General features: G+C 43.2%; 1 protein-coding gene across 1 annotated transcript in view; it reads left to right on the top strand.

Annotated features, from left to right (window-relative positions):
- The window catches only part of SPIRE1 (spire type actin nucleation factor 1), a 176,801-nt gene that overhangs the window by 24,922 nt on the left and 127,015 nt on the right, over positions 1 to 24,864 (top strand). The gene's annotated exons all lie outside the window — the stretch shown is intronic.

Raw genomic sequence — 24,864 nt, 5'->3', positions numbered from 1 at the left:
CTATCCGATGCGATGCATCCAAGTCATGGCACCAAGATGTTAGGGGGCTTATTCCTTCACCCTCTCACTTCCCTGGTCCTTCTCACATGAACAGAGAGCAACAATACCCGAAGTCCAAAGGCGCAAACAATTCGATGTTTATTGGGGTGAACTTCCAGCAAGCATGATTCCAGTTTCCTTCCTTAGTGTCCCCCTTCCCAGCTCTGACACCACAGAGCTTGCCTGTGTCCCTGTTCCTGTTCCCATCCCCTGTTCCCATTTTCCCCTTTAGCAAGACATGATTTTAATTCCCCCATCCCCAGTCCCTGTTCCCATTTCTCCTCCCCTTCCTGATTGACCACAGACTATATAGTAAAACCTGCGTTTTCCTTAGCTATTCCTTAACCAATCATTTTACTGAAATTTAACTAACCAATCCTAACATATTGTAACATGGTTATTTAACCAATTATACCCAACCACCTTAATTGGTTTACACCCAACAAAATTAATTATACAGTAGACAGAAACAATTACAGAACCAGATAGAGACCATACAAATAAACATACAAAACAATACAGAAGTGAGGATTTCACAACTACGTCTATACAGACATAAGGGTTTTCCAGCTGTGTCTATTGATAAGTGAGTTCTTGCCAGACAGGATGCTATTAAATTAAGTTTCCTTTTACCTCTTCTCTTTCTCTGGAGGTGATAGAAATATCAGGGCAGGATTGTATTCCTAATAGCCCAAGAGCACCTTATTTCAATGTGACTAGTTTGGAATGTGCGGATGTGACCATACACTTCCAAGCTTATGGCTGCCTAACTCCATCTTAGCTGAAGGCCTTAGCCTGTCACAGTAAGAGAAGGCCATTCCACAGACAGTGATCTTTGATTCTTTCTTTTATACCTCTATAACTAGCTAAGTGACCAGAATACACCTAAATTCTTAAGGTATAGGCCTTTGCAGACAGGCCTGAATATTTATATCCTAACAGGTAGCCAGTTGGGATTTCCCCCAACAGAGGGAAATTCTCAACTGACATAAAGACAGTAGAACTCTCCTATGCCAAACTCCACTCTTCCTCCTAGTATTAGGGCATGATGGAGGTGGGGAGAGGTGGGCTGGGAACAGGATGGAGTGCTGCTCCCCTACAGCAATTCGTAGCTGGTGCACGATTTTTAGGGTCCTTAGCCAGCTGCTGTAGGTAGATAAGAACAGCTCTCAGCTTTCTCTAATTTACATTTTGGCTGGGGCAGGTTGAAAATCGGGGGCAGTTTCTTCGGTACCACAAGTGTATCTTCACACAGGAGAGAATTTGCCCTGTATCTTTAATAATCAGCTTTACCTCCAAAGTATGAGTATTCTTACGTTCAAATTATCACCTCATCACATTCATAGGTTAATTCCAAGACCTTACTTAATACTGTTCTGTACTAACTGTTCGACCAGTTGTTGCTTGACATCAGCTGCTAACAGTCTGAGTTTACACATAGATTAAAATTTCCCAAATTAATTAAAATTAGCAGACTAAATAATACATTTTCCCTTTTAAAAAAATAGTCTTGTTTTGAAATGATTACAGTTGCTATGACAGTCACATCTCTAAGGATATGTCTACACTGCAAAAAAACACCCACAGCAGCGAGTCTCAGAGCCCATGTCTATAGACTCAGGCTCTCTGGGCTCACGCTACAGTGCTAAAAATAGCTATGTAGACGTTCCAGATTGGGCTCTGAAACCCGCCGCCTTTCCTCGGCTTCAGAACCTGAGCTCCAGCCCAAACTGGAACATCTGCATAGTTATTTTTAGCACTGGAGTGTGAGTGGACCAGGGGTCAGCAACCTTTCAGAAGTGGTGTGCCGAGTCTTCATTTATTCACCGTAATTTAAGGTTTTGCGTGCCAGTAATACATTTTAACGTTTTTAGAAGGTCTCTTTCTAAAGTCTGTAATATATAACTAAACTATTGTTGTATGTAAAGTAAATAAGGTTTTTAAAATGTTTAAGAAGCTTCATTTAAAATTAAATTAAAATGCAAAGCCCCCCGGTCCGGTGGCCAAGACCCGGGCAGTGTGAGTGCCACTGAAAAACAGCTCGCGTGCCGCCTTCTGCACCCGTGCCATAGGTTGCCTACCCCTGCTGTAGACTATGGCCCTGAGGCTTGCTGCCACAGGTTTGGAAGGGTTTTTTGTTTGTTTTTTGTTTTTGTTTTGCTGTGTAGACATGCCTTAAGTGACCATCAAGACATTATTTTTTGTAAACAGCCTTTTCTGACTTCTTGTTCTGTCCAACTGGTCTCAGAAAACGTGTTCTGTCATGATTTTGAGAAATTGTACATGTTCCAGGAAAATAAAATTGGAAATTACAGAGCAGTCTGTTCGTCATCCCAAAGTCTGCAAAGCTTTGCCTATGTTTGAGTTTACCCCTCTGCTTCTGTCATCTGCCTTTCACTTGTTTCTATGTTCATGGTGGTGATGATTTGTCTCCAAATTTGATTAAAATTTTTTTGGGGTGAGGGAGGTTGGACCAAGGGGGTATCATTTGGGCCTGTCTGCTCTGATTCCATTTTAATTTTCTTTTGAACTTGCACCGCTGTCTAACTGAGCATGCTGGCTTTACTGTCAGTACCTAAAACTTTGCCTATGCGTAGAGGCAATGCCTAAGTTTTAATTAGAGTGTTATGTATTTTCTCATCAATAACATATATGGAAATGATAGAAAATCCTCCTACAATGTTAAAGTAGTTTTGTAAGCAAGGAAACAAAAGTAGAGCATATATATGGTAAAAAGTAAAATGCTAGACTAGATGGACTAAGGGTCTGATCCAATATGGCAATTGCTTTGCCCCTAAATCAAAACATTAAACTGAGTCAGTTTGTGGTGTTAACTGCTAAATTACATTTTTTAAGTATGGCTGTATCCTACCACTGTCATTCATCTGTAGTGATTGCTGCTGTTTGCCCTTCATGCTTATGTCATAGCCATCTTTAACCTATGGCAAAAAGGTCTCTGTGGTGCTTTGGTGCTAAACTCTTTGTGAAGCCTTCAAATACATTTAAAAATAGGGCCTTACATATTCTCCACACCAGAGCTCTTATTTCAGTCTGTTTCTGTGCTCTAAAAGAGAACCCTACATAGGTTTACATTTGGTTCCTATTGGGAAGATTTTCTACAGCCACAGAAAATGTAGTGGTCTCAGTCTTTCTTTATTTTTAGTTTCCTTTTTTAGAGTCTGCCCAGACAGTTGTGATCAATCTCAGCATCCCCCTTTGAAGATGAGTTTAGGATTATACAGAAACTCAGAATTAATTATTTAGAGTACATGCTATTAATATTCCCAAATTAAGTTTTTGTTAAATTTCCATTCTGTTTTTATATTTTAATTCCTGTTTTGGCAGCTGCACATGTGGTATTGTTTTTAATAAGTAAGACTGGTCAAAACATTTCGGAAGAAACATTTTCCCATTGGAAAATGAGATTTTTTTTTAAATTGAAATTTCTATTGGGAAATTCTAATTGAAATGTGTTGCATTAGGTCAGCCTGTAATTAAACACCTGTTTCTGGTCTGGTCAACGTTAATCTCTGCACTTGCCTGAGCTGCCATTGTGTTTCATGAGAGTTGTGGTTCTTTGTTCCATGATGCCCTCATTCTTCCCTATGGACCCTGCTCCATGGCCAACCCAGATCTCCCAGAATGCAACTTTTCTCTCTCTGTGGTTGAGCATCCTGTTTCTCAGGCAAAACATTTCAATTTGAGACTGTCAGAAAATGTTGTTTCAAATTAAAATTTTGAAATAAAACATTTTGATATTTCTGAATCTGAAATGTTTTTGATCTTTTTGTTCTGAATTTTTTTTTATATTTCAAATTTTTATCCCTACAAGGTGGGTGAGGTAACATCTTTTATTGTACCAACTTCTGTTGGTGAGAGAGTAAGGTGACCAGATGTTTTTAATTTATAGGGACAGTCCTAATATTCTACACTTTGTTTTATATAGGCGCCATTAACCCCCGACCCTGTCCTGATTTTTCACACTGGCTTTCTGGTCACCAGAGAGACAAGCTTTCAAGCTACACGGAGCTCTTCTTCAGGTGTGGGAAGGTACTAAGAGTAGAATTGACTACATTTACTAATATCCTGGACCTACATGGCTACAACAGCACTGCATACAGCAATGTGAGTAATGCTGTCAGTTATGTCCCAATTCATACAAGGCTCAATCCTGTGAAGTACCAAGCATACTTTAATTTGTGGGATTGTGCCAATAGAGAACATTTACTTTCATCCTCTAAGGGTCATGTATTTCAGGTTAATACTTCAGGATAAATATTGATCTTGCATTAATACAATACTTTTGTGACACTCAATATCCTGACCTCCAAACGCCTCTCAAATTACTTCATAATCACATTACAGTTATATACAAATACTTGAGTAACAAACAAATGCAGAACATAAGAGGATTTATCTTTGGTTTGTTTGCTATGCTAATGAGCTTATCTTTCAGACAGGGGTGTGTTTTTTTTCTTAATTTGGATGTGTGTTTACTACCTATCAGGAGGAACAGACTTTCTAGAGTAAAATGGGATTCCACATTCTTTAATCACCATAAGCATGTTGCTTCACCCTTTCCAGTCAACAATTTCATTAAGATAAACAGTAAATACTGTGTTGCAGAACCATAACTCTTTTGGCTAAGCTGATCTGGTGATAATTGCAGCCTACTCTATGTCCAGAAGCTTTAAGAGTAGAAGAATGTGGCTGGTTGTGTTCTAGGTTAATTCCTTTGTAGTGTCTTCTTTATGACACAGTTGCTAGTATACATCTTTCAGGTTTTATAAAGTCTACAAGGCCTGAAATAACACAAGATCTAGAGTGAAATCCTGCCTCCATTGAAATGGGTGGTAAAATTTCCAGTGGATTCAGAAGGGCCAGGATTTCACCCTGGGTCTTCTGACAGCATTTCAGTTCCTAGATGGTCAGAGTGCCATAATTTTTTACTCCAATAAATTGATCCTTGAGGCATTTAGTTTGTGAAAAACATAAACAGGAAGACATTTTGATTTGTGCATTTTTGGAATCCAAAAGCGCACAGCACAGTTCTTTGCTTACAAAGATACCAGGAAGAGCCAGTAAATTTACAGTCTTCATACTCTGTTAAATGTGGAAGTTAAATAAAAGGAGTGAATTTAGTCCCTGGGCCTTTACAGAATTGTCTCATTCTGAGAAAATGATAGTTATTTTGAATTGTGTTTATTTTTATACAGGGCTCTTCATGTATCATTTTGATTTATATGTTATGACTGAAATGGCACTTCGCTTTGTTCTGAGATGCATAGCATTAGTAGCTATGTGCCAATGGCAACAATTGCATGGCTGAGTTGACTTGGCTACAATTTGATTGCACAGTTAGGTTGCAAGGATAAACTACGTGTTTTGGTCCTAGGGTGGTGTTAGCCTGTGTACAACTTGATGGTCCCTGGTATATCCCAAGCTTTCTCTGCTGTCTCATATTAAAACATACTTGGAACATCAGTATGAGATTAATGGCTGTCATGTTTGATTATTTTGTTTTATGTATTTAGGATTTGGTTTTGCTATGTACAAGTAAGTTTAATCTAAAATTTTTTTTGTATGACAAATAGCTGTAAGGTTTTTGGCGGGAACAGGTGGCACTATTGGTGTCTCTGAAAAATCTGCTGAGTATATAGAGCAACAGAAGTAGGTACAGTGCCTCCTGTATATGAAGATCTATGGTAGTGACTAAGGGTACATCTATACTGCAATAAAAGAAATCCTCAGAGCCTGGGTGAATTGGCTCAGGCTAGGGTTGCTGGGGTAAAAATACAGTGTAGACATTTGTGCTGAGGTGGGAGCCTGCATTCTGAGACCCACTCCCCCTTGCAGGTTCTCGGAGCTTGGGCTCCCATCTGAGCCTGAACATCTACACTGCAATTTTATAGCCCCACAGCTCAAGCCCTGTGTGCCTCAGTCAGCTGAATTGGGTCTTTTATTGCTGTGCTGGCATACTCTAAAAAAGCACAATTGTAAAATAGCCAACACAGAAAATAATCGGAGAACAGGGCAATTGGAGAATTAAGAATCTTGATGGTAAGGGACAAAAATTATGCTTTTTGAACAAAAGGAGTCAGGTCAGTTGCCTTGCATACTTGGATTTTGCTCCAGTTGTATTTTGGTGCTGGTAACAGACAATTGTGAATAAAAAATGCTTGGGGTTTGAAGCCAGTATTTTCACATTCATACTGATATTTTAAATATATGAAGTGTAATACATGTAAGAATTAAAAAAAAAATTTAAAAGGGTTGGATTTCAAAATGCAAGGTTAAGGCATAACTAGCAGTTCTGAAATTTCTGCTCTTCCATCCTCATGAAGATATGCCAAGTAGTATTTTAGGGTTACTTTTTCCAGAGTATGTCAGCATTTTGCTGTCATGAAATAGGTATTTTGCCCATATTTCTATTTGGTGTGGCCTACTTTTTTTTTTTTTTTTAAATTTCAGAGTATTTGATACTACAGAATTCAGAACTGAGAATTAGGGACTCAAATTTTATTACTTTGCATTTACAGCATTTCAGATCTTTTATTTATTTATTTTTCCTTTTTGAGTTTGACAAATAAGATACTGGATGCTTTTCTACAGAATGATGGCTCTTGTTTTACTTAATCCTGGACAAGAGTCTATTATTAATAGTTGAAACTGATTTACCTCCATGAGCAGACTTACAAGAAATGAGATAAAAGCTTCATGCAATGATTGATGATTAAAAAAGTAGTAGATTTTTTTTTTTAGATACCATATTTTCTTTGTTGCGTGAACAGAAGCTGAATGCTCTTTGAGGAAGAGAGCTTAGGGACAGGTCTTTGATGCCATTGTCTGAGTTTACCTAGGGCCGCATATATTTGTGAAGGAAGTAAGATGCACTAGAAACCTCTCCAGAACTCTGAATCTGGTTAGTTCCATTAGAAACGCTTGCCTGACAGTCTCTATCCAATGATATGATGTTGACTTTTTGGCCCAAGGAAAAAACAAGGACATCCTCTTCCTCCCGTTCTTCTTCAGCATTTTCAGTACTTGTTTATATTTTTTGCTCCCACATCTGGCGATATCAAAGTGCACAAAAGATTTACATGTAGGCAGACTAGAGCATGCAAATCTTAAGTAACTAGAAAAAGGTCATGGAGCAAAGAAAGGAAGTGTAGTCTCAGGGCCTAGTCTTGTGCTCTAACCACTTGACCAAGCTCCCTTTTTCCACTTGTTCTCGTAAACTATCATTTTTCCCCCTCTGTGGAATGGTAAAAATAATCAGGCTCATTTTCTCTTGCCTAAGTGCAACTGAATGGTGCTTTTTCATCTCTGCAGCCATCTTAAGATGTTTGGTTGAACAATGAGGCTTTGGGTTTTCATTCACTTCTTCATTTGTCCTGTAAGAAAGCAAAGAACAAACAAACAAATCCTATTTTTTTGCTTCCTCTCTCCCATTTTTTAAAAACTATGTTCTCTATACAATTCTCCATTATCTTCCTCCATTGTGCTGATGACAAGTAGGGCCGGGAACAGACAGCTAGCATAATTTAGCTAAAAGTCTTCTCCCTGAAGCCTGAGGATGTCCTTCTGATGCTGTAGCTGCTCCTAGCCTCTAAGACTTTCGAGGGCACCAAAGGCTCTTCCAAAACAGTCTCTCTTTGAATTCAGTGATATAATGTGCAAGTGAAAGTATTGGACCTGCTCAATTTTTTCCATAGGTAGAACAGCAACTTAATGGGAAATCACAAACAAAAAACAACCCTCCGCACCTTCCACCCCTCATGGCAAGCACAGCAAACCTTACTACATAATGTTTGGGGAAGTAAGGCGCACTTGATGAGGTGGCTATTAAGTATCTGAATATGGTAGTGCATCAATGTCATGTGGCTTTTGCTCCTTCCAGATATTCTTTTGGACTCGTATTAACGCCGTTCTCCCACTGCAGGATATGAGTAACTTCCTCTGACTAAACTGGGAGTGACTGGTCTCTTGTGGGGGAGAAACTGATGTCCATTTTGATAGTTTTTATAACTCTATTGGGCTATGTTAGTAAATGTTTAAGCCTTTTAAGAGAGAAATTGCTTAATATACCGTTTTTCTTTAAGTGTACTTAGTTCATCTCTAGTTTCACTCATTTCTGACTGAGTGGGTTTTGAGACTCACATATGCTGTCATGTGAATGGCTAACCTGCCCTTGTGTGTATTTGTACGCCAAGGAGCATGACATGAAAATACTAAGTCAGCCTTATTTTAATGTATTTTTCTACTTACCAGGCTTTTGCTTTCAGTCAGAATTCAAAGTAAACAGGAGCTGGGAGGGAGCTGAGTGTTTGCACTTTCCACCACAGGAGCTCAGAACCAGCCATTTTCCTGAAGTTGAATAAATAAATGCCGATGTTGTCATTTTCACTTGAACCAAAAGGAAAATGGTGCAGAGATTGAAAAGATGAAACTAATAAGGAAATTTAAATTTTAAAACAAAAGGGTAAGCATTAAAATGAGAGAATTATTCATGTGTCTGTATACTGTATCTGCAGTGCTCATACCTACTTTGCTTTATAACACCTGTGCTCTTCTCTTTAGTTCTGACCTACATTACAGTATTAGATAAATCCTCCCAGTGCACACAATTTTCCCTCACTTTGAGCCCTGCCTCCAGTTCATCTTAAAGAAAAAAAAAAAAGTTCCCAAATCTCCCCCTCCCATTCACAATTGCAGAACATCCCTGTGGAAGGTATGGCAGTTCTTACATGGGAACACGGCATGAAAGTGTGTATGTATTTTTAGCTGTCTGTGGTCTGTGGAATGGAATTTGGTAACTGCTGATTTAAATACGTTCTAGCCTCTCCAATGAGTGGGGGAAGTTTTTGGTATTGTCATAAAATTCACAAAGATTACCTGTGATGATATGCATCTAGTGTGAAAATTAGGTGGAATTTTAGTGTCAGATGTGCATTAACAGTAGGGTAGCAACCCGAAGTAGGTCATCAGGTTGGCTATTTCAGAAATACTCAGAATTGTCAACCGTGTGTGTGTATTATATATATATATATATAGAGAGAGAGAGAGTCAGACTTCAATAAATCTGGAGATTGGCTTAAAAATCATTAGATTTTTAAAATAATTCATTTAGAGTTCTTTTTATTTAGCCTCTGGGTTTTGAGCATTTGGGACACGCTCAAGTGACATTTCAAGTTTTTCTTCACAATCGTGGAGGCTAGAATTTTTTCTTTTAAATAAAAGATGAGCTGTTCACATAAACACTTCACTTCAGGACCTGATACGTTAAGAAAAACATCAAATATTGTAAAACTCTCCATAAATTTGAGAGTTGGCAACACTGAATACTTACTGTTCTTTGGTGAGGAAAGAGTTTGAATTTGCTTAGGGCTAGGGTTAGGGTTAGGGCCTGCTGAGGCAAAGGGGTTACATTTCAATAATAACATGGATCCAAGAACATAAAGTCATTCAATGCTGAACTGTTATGGATTGTCATTATTGCCTTTGTGTGCAGCATTATGTCCACTGAGAAGAAAAATGTTTTTTTTTAAAGATATCTTTATTCAGGGCTGATCCTACAAATAAAGCAAAGATTATTTTGAGATTCCTGTTACAGCCTGGACACAGGTGCACTCTGTCACATTCCTCTCTTCTATTAACCAGCATTAATTATGTAGCACCTTAAGTAATTCACCTTCAGAAGGAAGTTAATGTTAAATAATTAACTAGAAAAACTCTGCTGTTTACACTTAGTAGATTAGTTATAGGTTTGGTTAAGGAGTAGAGAGATACTGTAGTTAAATGTGACACAGTCAGGTGTGTGCTTGTCCTCCACATCCTCTTGCTCTCTAGACTTCAAGACACCCAATCTTTGGGTTCTCCTCTCTCACCTCTTCTTATCATGATTATATCATGTCTTTGAAGGGTTCTCCCTTCCACCCTCTGTCAAAATCCATTTTGATTCATTCATTGGCTCCATTTTTCATTGTTGTATAACTTTCTCACTGGATAATCATCTTTTCCTGTGGGGTCAGTTATTGCCAATGTCTATGCTGATGGCTCCCAATTATGTCTCCATAGTGAATATATTCCCCCTTTGTCCATTCCAGCGTCTCTACTAGTCTCTTGCCCCTTGGATTCTGTGCCATTACCTCAATTTCATTTTCCTCATCTTAGTAATCGGTATCTTTTTCTCTCTTGATATCTGGGCTCACAATCAGGGCCGGCTCTAGGTTTTTTGCCGCCCCAAGCAAAAAATTTTTTGGCTGCCACCCCCCCGCCCCCAGACATGAGCCCCCCCCCGCCCACCAGTACCCCCCACTCACACCCCCTGTTGCCCCAGCATTGGGCTCCCCCCGAAATGTGGGATCCGCTACCAGCACACTGCAGCCAAGCCTTGGCCCAGCTGCGACTCTGTCCCCATGCGGGTGGAGCTGCTGGGCAGCACGGAGCGGGAGTACTTCCAGGTGGCAGCACGGCTACGGGGTGGCGCAAAGAACACGGCCCCCTCCCTGGGCTTCGCAGCACTGCTGGTGGCCAAGGTGGATCAGTTCGTGCTCACCGCCCTCACCCTCGACATGCTGGCGGCCAAAGACCTGGAGAGCCCCCTGGACCTGCTGCTCTTCAGCCTCACGGTGCCCTGGCCCAGCCCTGGCAGGAGGGAAGGCGAGGATCTCCGGCTGCGGGGCTACCTGCTCAGCACTGACGAACCCAGTCGGCCGCTCACCTCCTCACACACTCCAGGAGCCCCTCGCCACCATCGCAGCCCGGGCTCGGCTCCAGGGGACCCCGTTTCCCTCCCTCCCCGGCTCCTCACACTCACTGGGTAGGGCCGCCCAGAGGATTCAGGGCAAAGCAATTTTGGGGGACCCTTCCATTAAAAAAAAGTTGCAATACTATAGTAACATGTATTTGGAAATGTAAAAAATAACTAGTGAAAATTAATTTGTAATAATTTGAAAATACACCAAATACATTATTTAAAAACATTAAATGCTTTACTGGTCTGTATACATTTGCAATTACAAAATGGGCTGTTGCTGGGTGATGGTGATGGTTGGTGCCAATGGGCTGTCACTGCCTGGAGGTGGTGCTGCTGTTGCCCAGGGCTGGGTGGGGAGCTGGGCTCTGGGGGGTGCCCGGCTCACAGGGGCTGGGCTCAGGACTGTGAGGAAATGGGGTCGGAGGTTGTCTGGCTCAGAGGGGCTCGCCTCAGAGCTGGGGGTCTGGGGTGGGGGGATGGGGTCGGAGGGTGCCCACCTCAGAGCAGCTGGGCTCAGAGCTGGGGGTCAGGGCAGTGGGGGATGGGGTCGGGGGTGTCCGGATCAGAGGGGCTGGGCTCAGAGCTAGGGGTCAGGGCAGTGGGGGATGGGGTCGGGGGTGTCCGGATCAGAGGGGCTGGGCTCAGAGCTAGGGGTCAGGGCTGTGGGGGGAATGGGGTCAGGGAGGTGTCTAGATCAGAGGGGCTGGGCTCAGAGCTGGGGGTCAGGGCTGTGGGGGGAATGGGGTCAAGGGGGTGTCCGGATCAGAGGGGCTGGGCTCAGAGCTGGGGGTCAGGGGTGTGGAGGGAATGGGGTGAGGGGGGTGTCTGGATCAGAGGGGCTGGGCTCAGAGCTGGGGGTCAGGGCTGTGAGGGGGATGGGGCTGGGGGGGTGCCCAGGTCCTAGGGGCTGGGCTTGGAGCTGGGGGTCAGGGCTGTGGGGGGAATGGGGTGAGGGGGGTGCCCACCTCAGAGGGGCTGGGCTTGGAGCTGGGGGTCAGGGCTGGGCCTGGGGGGTAATGGGGTCGGGGGGTGCCTGACAAACACCTCCCTGAGACCCCCCCCAATCCAACCCCCCTTCCCTGGCCCCTGACCGCCCCCCCCACAGAACCTGTGCCCCCTCCCTGCCCCCGGGACTCCCTGCCCCTTAGCCACCCCCCGCCCCGCCCCGCCCCGGCTGCTTACCCCCGGCTCACCGTGCGGCAGCCGCATGGCTCCGGACGGGGCTGAGCTCTTCCCCGCTCAGAGCCGCGTGGGGAGGGGGCGGGGCCGCAAGCTCCAGGCTAAGCTCAGCTGCCTCCGCTCGGCCCGGAGCTTGTAGCCCCGCCCCCTGACCACGCAGCTCTGAGACGGGCTGTTTAGGACCCGGGGAACAAGCGGAGGAGGAGCGGCCCGTCTTCTGCAGCCAGGCGGGGCCGCGCTACCGGTAAGGGGCCATCCCTCTCCCCCAAGCGGAGCCGGTAGCGCGGCCCCGCCTGGCTGCAGGGGACGGGCCACTCCTCGGCTCGCAGCGGCAGGATGAGCCTTTTGCCGCTCCCTATATTTTGCCGCCCTAGGCAGCAGCTTGTTTTGCTGGTGCCTAGAGCCGCCCCTGCTCACAATACTGGTCTTATCTTTGACTCCCTTTGCATCCAGATGCTTCCCAAATGCTTATTTAGCATCTGCAGAAATTGACCCTTCCTGTGCATCCCCACTGCCAAGACGCTAGTCCCACACTTTTAGTTTTCTGTCCGCTTGCCACTTTCTCCCCATTTTTTCACATTATGTTCAAACTATTCTTTCAAAGTTCTCCCTATCTTTTCCCTGCCTTCATCTCTCCCTGGTGTTCCTATGTGCTCTTCTACTCTGTACTCTTGACCACGCACCCAAATTAGTGTTGCCTTTCATACTACCCATATACCTGGAAGAGACTCTCAATTAAAGTAAACAAAGTTCCCTCCCTTTTGGCCTTCAAAAACTTCTAAAACTCCATCTGTTCCTGAGAAACATTTAAATTATGACTATACACCACTTAGAATTCTGTGGTGTATTTGCTCTTAATTGTTCTGTGTTGTATAGACCAAAGCCATTAAGAAAATACATTTCAAGGACCAAACATTAGAAAAATGGGTTTAGATTTACATGGGTTTAGAAGTCTCTTAACTCCTTCACTGCAGCCATGGTGTTCATGTGTCAGTGGTTTATGTTTGAATGGACATTTTGTAGAATGGCAAATCAGATGCTACTTGGTAGGTCTGCCCATGCTTAGGTATGTTTCGTGGACATATGTTGTTCTCACTTCAGAAACTAGAGCTCCCAGACCTTTCACGGACATTTCTTCTGCTGCTCTTTCCCCTTTCAGAAAGTTAACACAACAGGAAATTCTCTCATATGTATGAACAACGTGAACCCACTTGTGGCTTCTTGTGAGGCCTCCTTTTACCCTGTAATTTTGAAAAAAAAACAAAAAACCCAAAAGCCCTGTGTAGTTTACAAGTGTGTGTCATATGGTAATGGAGTCTGGAGTTGAATTGGAAATTAACCCATATTGAGTGCTGGGAAGCACTCTTTATTTTTAATTGAAAAGCTGATGGTAGCATGATTTCTAATAACATTTATTTGAAGGATTTGATTATCACACCATTAAAGTAGTTGTAGAACATGAAACTTAGTATCCCACCATTCCATTATTTTTTTGTAATTCAACTCAAATTGTCTAAAAACTTTTTCAATGTGCTTTTATTTAAAATATAGAAATGTATATTTCATGTAAAATGTTTTTCACATAATTCTGGAATTCACTTTTGTCATGCTTCTGTAATACTTAAGATGCAGACAAGTGTACAAATTGGCAGAAAATGACATTATATAAGTAAAACTGGTATTGCCTTTTAAAAATTCACAATGCAGTGTTTTGTGGAAATACTTATAATATTTTAAGCTTTGTAGCTAGGGAAAATATATTAGAATACAATTTTTTTTCACTGCTTCAGGATCATTATTGGGTGCTCTTCCTTGAAGACTGAACAGATTTTAGGTGGATGCAGTTATAGGAGAAAAAGGGAGAAATTGCTCAACTCCTCTAAGAAAAAATTTGGGATTAATTTTGGGTGTGCTGATTTTAAAAAATTGTAAAATATTTTTATAAATTAAAGGAGTAGTTAATTGCCTTACTGAAGTAAAACTATTGGTTGAAAGTGAATGAAAGCCTGTCTTATTTTAATCAAATAAAGTTTTTTATTTACATGGGCAGCACCTAGAGGCACTAGTTGATTTTGGTGTTCTGTTTTGCTCAAAGCTGCACATAATACAGTAAGAAAGAGTTTCTTATCCCAAAGAATTTACAATTGAAGACCCCATTCTTACAATTACTTATGCCTGTGCTTGATTTTATGCACTATGAACAGTCCCAATGACTTGAATGGATCGGAGCCTAACAGGCAGGACAGACAAAAGGTGGGAGAAAGGAAGTATTATTATCCCCACTTTCCAGATGGGGATCTGAAGCACAGTGTGATTAAGTGACTTCCCAATGTGATGTAAGATGTATGTGGCAGAGCCAGGAGTTTCATCTAGTTTTTTTTAGTCCCAGTCCAGTGTCTTAATTACAAAACCAGCCTTGCTTATTTGAATTCTAAACACAATCTTAAAAGAAATCCATCACTTTGTTGCTAAGAAAACATGATCTCTTTCAATGTGATTGTACCAAAATACAATGAATGTGGTGCCTGCCTAGACTATCCTTTCTGCTGCGCAGCTGCTCAAATGCGTTTTCATTATAAAGGAGAAATAAGTTTGTCAGTTAACAAGTAAATGGCCTCTTCCCTGTGGCTGTGCCCTTTCATGTGAACATCAGAGATGTCACAATGCTAGTGCACAGACAAAAGTATTTTTTATTATTATTTGTGTACTGACATTATGCATAGCATTGCTCCTACGCATGAGACACCTCTACCCCAAAGTCCCCAAATTGTTGTTCTGACACAAACCAGCTGCTGACGGGTGCAAGACTGAAATGTTAGAAATGGCTAGGAAAGATCATAACTGAAAGGCTTCACAGAAGAAAGGGTGCATTAAGGAGGGATTTCAAGAAAGAGTGAGGTCATTTGGGGTATGAGAAGAGGGAGAGACAGTTCCAAGCATAAGGGACAGAAGGCATGAAGTCTAGAGTGGACTAAGGAAACAAAGGTGGCTTTTTTATTGCTTCAGGACTGGAAAGGCATTGAAATAAAATGCTTGTGAAATGGAGTGTGATTAAAATAATAGAAAATGTATTGCATTTAACCCTGAAAGGTGGTGATACAACTATACAGAGAATGAAAAATAAAAAAAGGGGCCAGGGGTATTTGTTAATGAAATACTGGCCCTAGAAATAGAAATAAATTATACTAAAATGTTGAGACTAAAGCAGATAAAGAGGAATATGTTAGAATTAAAATAATAATCCATTTGTTTTCAGCAAACATAACATGAACTGGGATAGATTTATTTAAAGTAGCATTTACCATACTATAAATTTACAACTCCGCACAGCATTTCTTCAAAATAAGAGGCATTTCTGTACTTCATTCATACTTCAAAGTGTCATATTGAAGTATAAAATGTCCTGTGAGATTTTTATACTGCTTCTTCTCAGTGGTAAATCCCTTGTGTGTTCTTTGTTTTAAAAGAAGAGACAGCTTACATATTTGTGTAGGTCCTCATTCTTCAAATAAGTCTTTTTTTTTTACCAAACACGGTGCAGAAAAGGGAAATGAAACAGGCAACATTTTGGCATACCTTTCCTATCTTATTCCTGAAACATGAATGATATAGGTTAGTAAAAGATTTCTTTTGCATTTGTATTTTAGTGTATACTGTGATATACAACTGAATTGATTGTTTACATTTGGATGGTTGATATTTTGTTTTAATCTTTTTTTCTTTTTGACAAATATAATTACATTTTTATAAAATTACTGTGATGGCAAGTTTTAAAACAAAGTTTTCCAGATACAATGTAAGAGGAAAAAGTGTGGGTTAGACATTTTATCATTTCCCATTTATAAATTGTAGTAACAAAGAACATCAAACTTTGTAGTGGCAGGTTTCCTTTGTAGTGCTGACACAGTGAAGCTTAGGAGAAATTGTTGGCTTAACAACACACAGTCCTTAGTTACAAGATTTGAATGGAAATTGAAAATAAAGTAGTTTATATTCTTATAGTAAATCCTTTACACACATAGGATTGCCAAATTTCTATTTGAATAATTACATTTGCCCTAGTACCTAAATCTCTCCGGCAGCTTTGGTAGGATATGATATTCTTCATTTTCTGCCTTTAAATGTATGTATTTTTTCTGTGTGCTGGTAAATGGATTCATGTGTTCCACCCCAGAGGCAGTTGCATTTCAGTGGTGAATGAGTTAATTTTTAAATGTATAATTTGAAAAGCTTACTGGGATTTTCTGAGATGATAGGCTTTATATAAAAAAATCTGTCATATAGTGAAGCAGTAGCAGGTAGGGAAGCAAGAGCAGCAAATACTCCTGTGCCTCCTTTAACAAACAAAAAATATTGAAATTTGTAAAAACTTTACAACAGTAATCTGTGAATGCTATACAGGAAGGAAATTATTAAAAATTTTGTGCCTTTCCAGGAAAGGATGGTGTGTGAGCATGTGCAAATATATTTGTACTGGGGGGGAAAATGCTTCCCTTGAAATGAAATGATTATTTCAAAAGATATGGGGCCTTGTGACTGATCACAAGTTTATAAGAAACTACGAACCATTGAAGCTAGTGTTACGTAAAATAAAATCACATTTTATTACGTTCATTAAATAGGTCTCGTGGTTTTTATTCAATCACAAATTGTATTAAGCCTGATCAAAATTAACTGAAAGTTCTTAAATAAAACCTATGCCTACTTGACACCACTAGCAATTGTCTAATCTAGTCCCTTTCCTGGTTTATATTATATTATTCTTATTTATTTGTGGTAGAGTTTGTAATGTGCTGGGTGCTTTCCAAACATATGAGATTGGACAGTCCTTACATAAACTAAGAACTCTGTACATCATATATAACTTTTGTTGCATAATTTTTTTCATATGCAATACGTTTTCAAATTAGATTTTTTCCCATTTGCTAAGTACATTGTAATAGGGTGTGCTTTGAAGTGGTTTGTTCAAACAGGGTTTACTTAACTAATGAAAAATACAAAATATTTTCAGACGTACAGCTGATCTGTAAGAAGCAGCTGATGGTTTTATGAAACTCATGCTATATACACCTTGAAGTGGGACTCTAGATAGCTAATTCAGAGCTATAAAATGAGACCCTAAAATAGTCAAATATAAATAACTGTGTATTAGTAATGTTTCTCTATTGTAGTTTTGGTTATTTTTCTTAAAATGTCAGATCTAAACAGTTTTTTTTATATTTTAAAAAAAATTCTATTGGAAGGGACACAAATCTGTCTAGTTAGATCTCTCCTCTGTATCAGCACTGATCATGGAATCAATGCTTATCTGCCATGAGTTCAAAATAGACCTGTTGTTAAGCTATATATCTATTTGTCTTCTCTGTCCTTCCAAATGCTTGATGAAAAGCAATCGGTAGATGTTACAAAGTTCTAGAGAGAGAGCCTATGCACGAGAGACTTGAAATCATGAATGACTTTGGAACTCCCTCAGTGCCCTAGCATATGGAGGTGAGTTGTCCCAGGGATAATGCATTAGGGTTTCGAGCAGGGGACAAAGGGATTGCATTGAACTTAAGCACCTTTACCAGCTGACTGAATAAGTGTCCTTATTTACAATGTGGGATGATAAGATGGCTAGAAAGAAAGAATCTTGATACTTACTATTTGAGCCATGGTGCAGTTTATGTATCAATGAGAGCAGCAGAAAAGTCATGGCACAAAATGAAGAAATAGGCATTGCTCACATATACAATGGAGAAGTTCGTGCCAGTAAAAGTAATTTTATTAGTAGAAACTCGTAATAGTGAATTGGAAGATAACATTATATGCCAGCCACTAACTTTTATGGTGCTTATTTGTTTTCAAGAGTTACTGTAGCACCTAGTGATGTCTGGCTTTCAGAGAAAGACTTGCTTGTTTGGTACTGTTGGTGAATTTGTGAATGGTATTGGCTATATCATGTTAGACTTAAACTCGTGGATTTGTAACCAAACCACTGACCTGCAGTAATTGTTATAAGTAAAATATCAAAGCAGGAAATTCATCAGCATTTTCTTTCCCAAAAGTAAAGTTACTCTCTATGCTCAGGTACTACAGAGCATGAAAATCTCAGCCAGATATATACATAAATATAGCTCTCTGACAAAGCAGTTTTCAAAGTTGAGATAAATTACTGTATATTGCACTGTGTAATCTCATTCTGGACATCTGCATTGCTGTTTAACTAACAGCTGCTGAGAAATCGGGCGAGGAGGCTCCGGCAGCACGGTGAGGACATGAAGTGTCAGAGTGGCACAGACCTCTCAGAAAGCATAGGATCCCGCGCCATGGAGATCATGGTGGCAATGGGTCATGTTCATGCTGTGGAACGGCGATTCTGGGCCCGGGAAATAAGCACGGACTGGTGGGACTGCATAGTGCTGCAGGTCTGGGATGAATCACAGTGGCTGCGAAACTTTCGCAAGCGTAAGGGCACTTTCCTTGAACTGTGTGACTTGCTGTCCCCTGCCCTGAAGCGCAAGGACACCTGGATGCGAGCAGCCCTGACTGTGCAGAAGCGAGTGGCCATAGCCCTCTGGAAACTTGCAACGCCAGACAGCTACCGGTCAGTAGCGAACCACTTTGGCGTGGGCAAATCTACTGTGGGGGTTGCTGTGATGCAAGTAGCCCACGCAATCGTTGAGCTACTGCTCTCGAAGGTAGTGACCCTGGGAAACGTCCAGGTTGTCATAGATGGCTTTGCCGCGATGGGATTCCCAAACTGCGGTGGGGCTATAGATGGAACTCACATCCCTATCCTGGGACCGGACCACCAGGCCAGCCAGTATATTAACAGAAAGGGCTACTTTTCAATGGTGCTGCAAGCACTGGTGGACCATAGGGGACGCTTTACCAACATCAACGTTGGGTGGCCGGGCAAGGTTCATGACACGCGTGTTTTTAGGAACTCTGGTCTGTTTAGACGCCTGCAGGAAAGTAGTTTCTTCCCGGACCACAAAATAACGGTTGGGGATGTGGAGATGCCTATAGTGATCCTCGGGGACCCAGCCTATCCGCTAATGCCCTGGCTCATGAAGCCCTATACAGGCGCCCTGGACAGTGACAAAGAACTCTTCAACTACCGGCTGAGCAAGTGCAGAATGGTGGTGGAGTGTGCTTTCGGACGTCTCAAGGGGAGATGGAGGAGCTTACTCACTCGCTCGGATCTCAGCGAAACCAATATCCCCATTGTTATTGCAGCTTGCTGTGTGCTCCACAATCTCTGTGAGAGCAAGGGGGAGACCTTTATGGCGGGATGGGAGGTTGAGGCAAATCGCCTGGCTGCTGATTACGCTCAGCCAGACACCCGTGCGATTAGAAGAGCCAAGCGGGAAGCGCTGTGCATCCGGGAGGCTTTGAAAGCTAGGTTCCTCACCGAGCAGGGTAACCTATGACTATTCAGTTTCTTTACAGAGAAGCTGAACCTGCCCCTGTTTCTTTACCCAGTTACTGTTGACTATCCTCTGCAGTTACATACCCCGTTCACCCCGATTCCCCCCTTCCAACACACGTGTAAAAATAAAATACATGTTCCATTGTTACTTAACAAAGGTTTCTTTATTAATGACTTTGCGTTAAAGGGTTGAAACTGGGACGCAGACTGTGCTGGGTAGGGTGTGCAGTGATGTAAAGACCGCCTCTAAACTCGAGGAATGACAGGCTCCTGCTCCTAGAGCAGTCTGCAGTGCCGGACTGGTTGTTTCAACGGAGCCTGCCATCCCTCCTTTTTGGGACTCTGTGTGCGGGGGCTATGTGACCTTGTTGCGGGGGAGGACGGTTACAGATTCCCCTGCTGCGTGGCTCTGTGGTCCAGGACAAGGACCGCTGCATAAGATCTGTAACTGCCCTCCCCCGCTACAAAGTCACATACCCCCCCACCCACACAGAACATGGAAACCACCTCCCATACCGACCAGGGTGCCTACTGGCTGCACTGTGTGTGTGACCTGCTGCTTATCCTGCCCCCGTGTCTGTACCCTGGTAAAGGTGACTGTCCTATGCAATTACCAACCCCCTTCCCCATCCCCCCGCCCTTCAAATACAGTCTTCTGTACAAAAACATGAAGGAAGCAGTAATTACCAGCAAAGTATTTTTAATACTCAACTAGACAGTTAGGGGATGAAACTGGGATTGGGGCTTGGGTGAGTCAGGAAGGGAAGGACTTCTCAAAATTTAGGGAATGAGAGCTTTTGGGTACTTGAGCACTCTGCTGGGGTGCAGTGACAGTTTTCACGGCCCCTGGCGCCCCTCCTTCTTGTTATTTTGGGTGAGGGGGGTATGGGACTTTGTGGCGGGGGAGGGCGGTTGCAGATACACTGCAGGGGGGCTCTGTCCTCCTGCCTGCGGTCCTGCAGAACATCCACAAGGCGCCGGAGCGTGTCCGTTTGCTCCCTCATTAGTCCAAGCAGCGTTTGAGTCGCCTGCTTGTCTTCCTCACGCCACCTCTCCTCCCGTTCGCTGTGTGAGCGCTGGTACTGAGAGAGGTTCTCCCTCCACTGGCTCTGCTGGGCCGCCTCGGCTCGGGAGCAGCCCATAAGTTCAGCGAACATCTCGTCCCGTGTCTTTTTCTTTCACCGCCTAATCTGCACCAGCCTCTGTGAGGGGGATGCTGGGGCAGGTCTGGAGACAGTCAAAGCTGTGTGATGGGAAAAAGGGAGTGAACTCCTTGCAAAGATACATTTTTGCGAACAATGAACACAGTCTAGTCTGTCTCTGTGAACAAGACCATGCACAGCACCTATCTCATGCGCACTCCTGCTGCAGGCAATCCGGAAAGCATAAACTCTGCCCCTGTTCCACCCCCTCACAGTCTTCCCCGCCCCTTGGAATTCTGGGTTGAGATCCCAATGCCTGATGGGGCAAAAATCATTGTCGCGGGTGGTTCTGGGTAAATGTCGTCAGTCATTCCTTCCTCCGGGAAAGCAACGGCAGACAATCATTTCGTGCCCTTTTCCCCTGGATTGCACTGGCAGACGCCATAGCGTGGCAGCCATGGAGCCTGTTTTGCCTTTTGTCACTGTCACCGTATGTGTACTAGATGCCGCGGACAGAGGCGATTCAGCAGCGCTACACAGCAGCATTCATTTGCTTTTGCATGACAGCAGAGATGGTTAGGAGCCGTTCTGTACCATCTACCATGCCATTGTAAATTGACAATGAGATGACGGTTACCAGTCCTATTGCACTATACCTTCTGCTGCTGTCATAGGTGCCCCTGGCTGAGATCAGCTGGGGGCACAAAAAACAAAAATGGGAATGAATCCCCGAGTCAATCCCTCCTTTATGGTATCTAAAAATAGAATCAGTCCTGCCTAGAATATGGGGCAAGTGTACTAGAGATCCAGTGTATCAGAGAACCAGAGAGCACAGCCGCTCCGTGTCAGATCATGCAGGAATGATGAGCTGCATGCCATTCACAGGGGGTGCTCCTGCAACAAACCCACCTGTTGCTTCCCTCCTCCCCCAGCCTTCCTGGGCTACCGTTGCAGTGTCCCCCCATTTGTGTGCTGAAGTAATAAAGAATGCAGGAATAAGAAACAGTGACTTGTTAGTGAAATGAAATGAGGGGAAGGCAGCCTCCAGCTGCTATGATAGTCCAGACAGGACATTAAGCAGTGTGGGGGAGAGGAGCCCAGCATCCTGCTGCTATGATAGTCCAGGCAGTACAGAATCTTTTCTTTACACATGAAGGGCGGGGGCTGATGGAGCTCAGCCCCCTGTTGCTATGATGAAGACGGTTACCAGCCGTTCTGTATCGTCTACTGGGAATGACAGGGAGGCCAGTCAGGAGCACTCATGGGCTGATGACGAGGACGGATAGCAGTCATATTGCACTACACCATCTGCCACAAGGCTGATGATGACGACAGATATCAGCCATATTGTACCATCAGCCACCAAGGAGGGGGGGCGAGGATGCAGTGCCCCAAGTACAGTGCCACAGCATCGCGTCTACCAGCAGCATTCAGTACACATAGGGTGACATTTAAAAGAGTCAAGAGACGATTTTTTTTCCTTTTCCTTCTGGGGTTGGGGGGTGGGGGTACATTGACGAGCTATGCCCTGAACCACCGCGGACAATGTGTTTGACCCTACAGGTATTGGGAGCTCAGCCAAGAATGCAAATGCTTTTCGGAGACTGCAGGAACTGTGGGATAGCTTGCGTCCTCAGTCCCCCGTCCCTCCCTCCATGAGCGTCCATTTGATTCTTTGGCTTTCCGTTACGCTTGTCACACAGCAGCATGCTGAGTCTCTGCTATGGCGTCTGTCTGGAGATTTTTTAAAAATACTTTGGACCAGGCCTAACATTACACTAATTCCCCTAATTAGATGCAGGAGTCGCCGAGCGAGATCACCCTGAGGAGGGTCACTGAAGGAGATAGAGAGCGCATGCTGCGTGAAAGCCAGCACAAACCAGGGGCCTATGCTGCCATGCTCGTGGAGGCAATGCTCCCAGAATACCTCATGAAAGCCTGGTGCGGAAAAGTGTGCTACCACGGAGCACCCAATAAGGCAGCTCTCCCCAGGAACTTCATGCGGAGGCTTTTCGATTATCTCCAGGAGAGCTTCGTGGAGATCTCCCAGGAGGATTTCTGTTCTATCCCCATATATATAGACCTCCTTTTCACATAGTTCAGATTCCTGTTACATTAATAATAAAAGTTTACATGTTTAAAGCATTTACCGACTGATCCTTCCCCTGATTCAGGGTCCGGGGTAACTGCTGGGGAGGGTTGGTAGGGGATCTCCGTGAGAGTGATGAAGAGATCCTGGCTGTCGGGGAAACCAGCGTTGTAAGCGCTGTCGACTGCCTCCTCCTCCTCATCTCCTTCCTCATCTTCCCCATCCGCGAATATCACCGAGGAACTGGCCGTCGACACTATCCCATCGTCGGAGTCCACGGTCACTGGTGGGGCAGTGGTGGCAGACCCACCGAGAATGGCATGCAGTGCCTCGTAGAAGCGGCATGTCTGGGGCTGGGCTCCAGAGCGTCCGTTTGCCGCTTTGATTTTTTGGTAGCCTTGTCTCAGGTCCTTGATTTTCACGCGGCACTGCGTTGTATCCCGGCTGTATCCTCTGTCTCTCATGGCTTTGGAGACCTTATCTTAGGTCTTTGCATTCCGTTTTTTGGAGCGCAGCTCCGAAAGCACAGACTCATCGCCCCACACAGCGATCAGATCCAAGACTTAAGGGTCAGTCCATGCTAGGGCCCCCTTTCTACTCTGAGATTGCATGAACTCCTCTGCTGGAGAGCTATGCATCATTGCCGGTGCTGCTGAGCTCGCCACGATGTCCAAACAGGAAATGAGATTCAAAGTGGCCAGACAGGAAAAGGAATTCAAATTTTCCCGGGGCTTTTCCTGTGTGGCTGGTCAGAACATCCAAGCTTGGACTGCTGTCCAGAGCGTCAACAGAGTGGTGCAGTGTGGGATAGCTCCCGGAGCTACTAAGGTCGATTTGCATCCACACATAGCCTAATTCGACATAGCCATGTCGAATTTAGCGCTACTCCCTTCGTCAGGGAGGAGTACAGAATTCAAACTAAAGAGCCCTCTAGGTCGAACTAATTAGCTTCCTGATGTGGACGGGTGCACGGTTAAGTCGAATTAACGCTGCTAAATTCGACATAAACTCCTAGTGTAGACCAGGCCTAAGGCTGTTAGAAGAGTGGGCTGCAGTTTTGTTGCGGAAATCACAACTTTTAATATACCCCATAACTTTTTATAGTTACCGCAAATTTGAGTGAGTAGTGTCGTGACCTGGTGCACATGGTCATAACAGCACTCAGATTTGTCTCACCTGCCCCTCTGTCATTGCTTGCCTTTGAGAACCAAGCAGGACACATGGCATTTCTTCTGTGTTGCTGCTCTGCTTTGGAAGATAGGCTGTGTGCCTTGAACCACAACTTTAACAAACCATTGCCACAACTCTTTAACCAAAACATCACATCTTTCTTACAGCCTTATCTTTAATTTGATCACAAAGCCTTATTTTCTCCAGGAAAAAGGGTGTGTCCCTAAATCATGATAACTAAAATGAGGTAAAATCTGAGTGAAGACAAAGAAGTTGTAGTTTTAACACAAGTTAGAAGGTTGAGGTAAAGACTAGGGAGCCTAGGGTTTACCTCAACCCACTAATTCATGTTAAAAATATAGACAGCTTTGTTTTCACTAGGATTTTACCTTGTGTTAATTACTACATGTTAGCGAACACCTTTTTTCCTAGTGAAGATGAACTCAAACAGGAAAGAATTTTGCTACTCTTTGGTTGAGACACTCCTCCCTCAGCTTTGTCTTTTCTGACTCATAAGAAAACATATCACAATTTCTTTTCTACTAAGGGAGTATTTTCCCCAAAATGTTTTTGGTGATTTTCAGGCAAAATAACATTTAAAAAAGGAAAGGGGAGTGAAGGTTTAACACTTTGTGTAGTTCTCCAATGATGTACTCAAAATAATTATTTTTTCCTCAGAACCAATTTCTACTCAGCCAGCTGGGTTCTTACAGAAGGAGAATTATTGTATGTGCTTCCCCTTCATCAGTCTCCTTAAAGAAAGAGCTGTCCTACTGACTCTTAAGAAATAATTTTTTATAGGGATGACTTCTTATTTGTATCTAGGTCCACAATCCATGATGTTGGAGTCTGCTTGATGCAACCTTGGAGGCTGACCGGACCCAGTCAATCAGTGGCAGGGGACATGTGGCTCCACTACTGAGAAACTGCTGGTTTATTGTCTCGCTCTTCAGCTGTAGGCAGGGGAGGTATACCAGCTCCTATGCACTCTAGAGCAAAATGGGGGGGAGGGGAGGAAAGGCTTAAAATCTCCAGGCTGTTGTTCGTCTTTCATATGGCAAGAGAGGTGAGT

This window comes from Mauremys mutica, chromosome 2 (assembly GCF_020497125.1).
Source record: "Mauremys mutica isolate MM-2020 ecotype Southern chromosome 2, ASM2049712v1, whole genome shotgun sequence".
NCBI lineage: Eukaryota > Metazoa > Chordata > Testudines > Geoemydidae > Mauremys > Mauremys mutica.
Note: the sequence above shows the minus strand (reverse complement) of the source record. Positions and strands in the feature narration are given on the sequence as shown.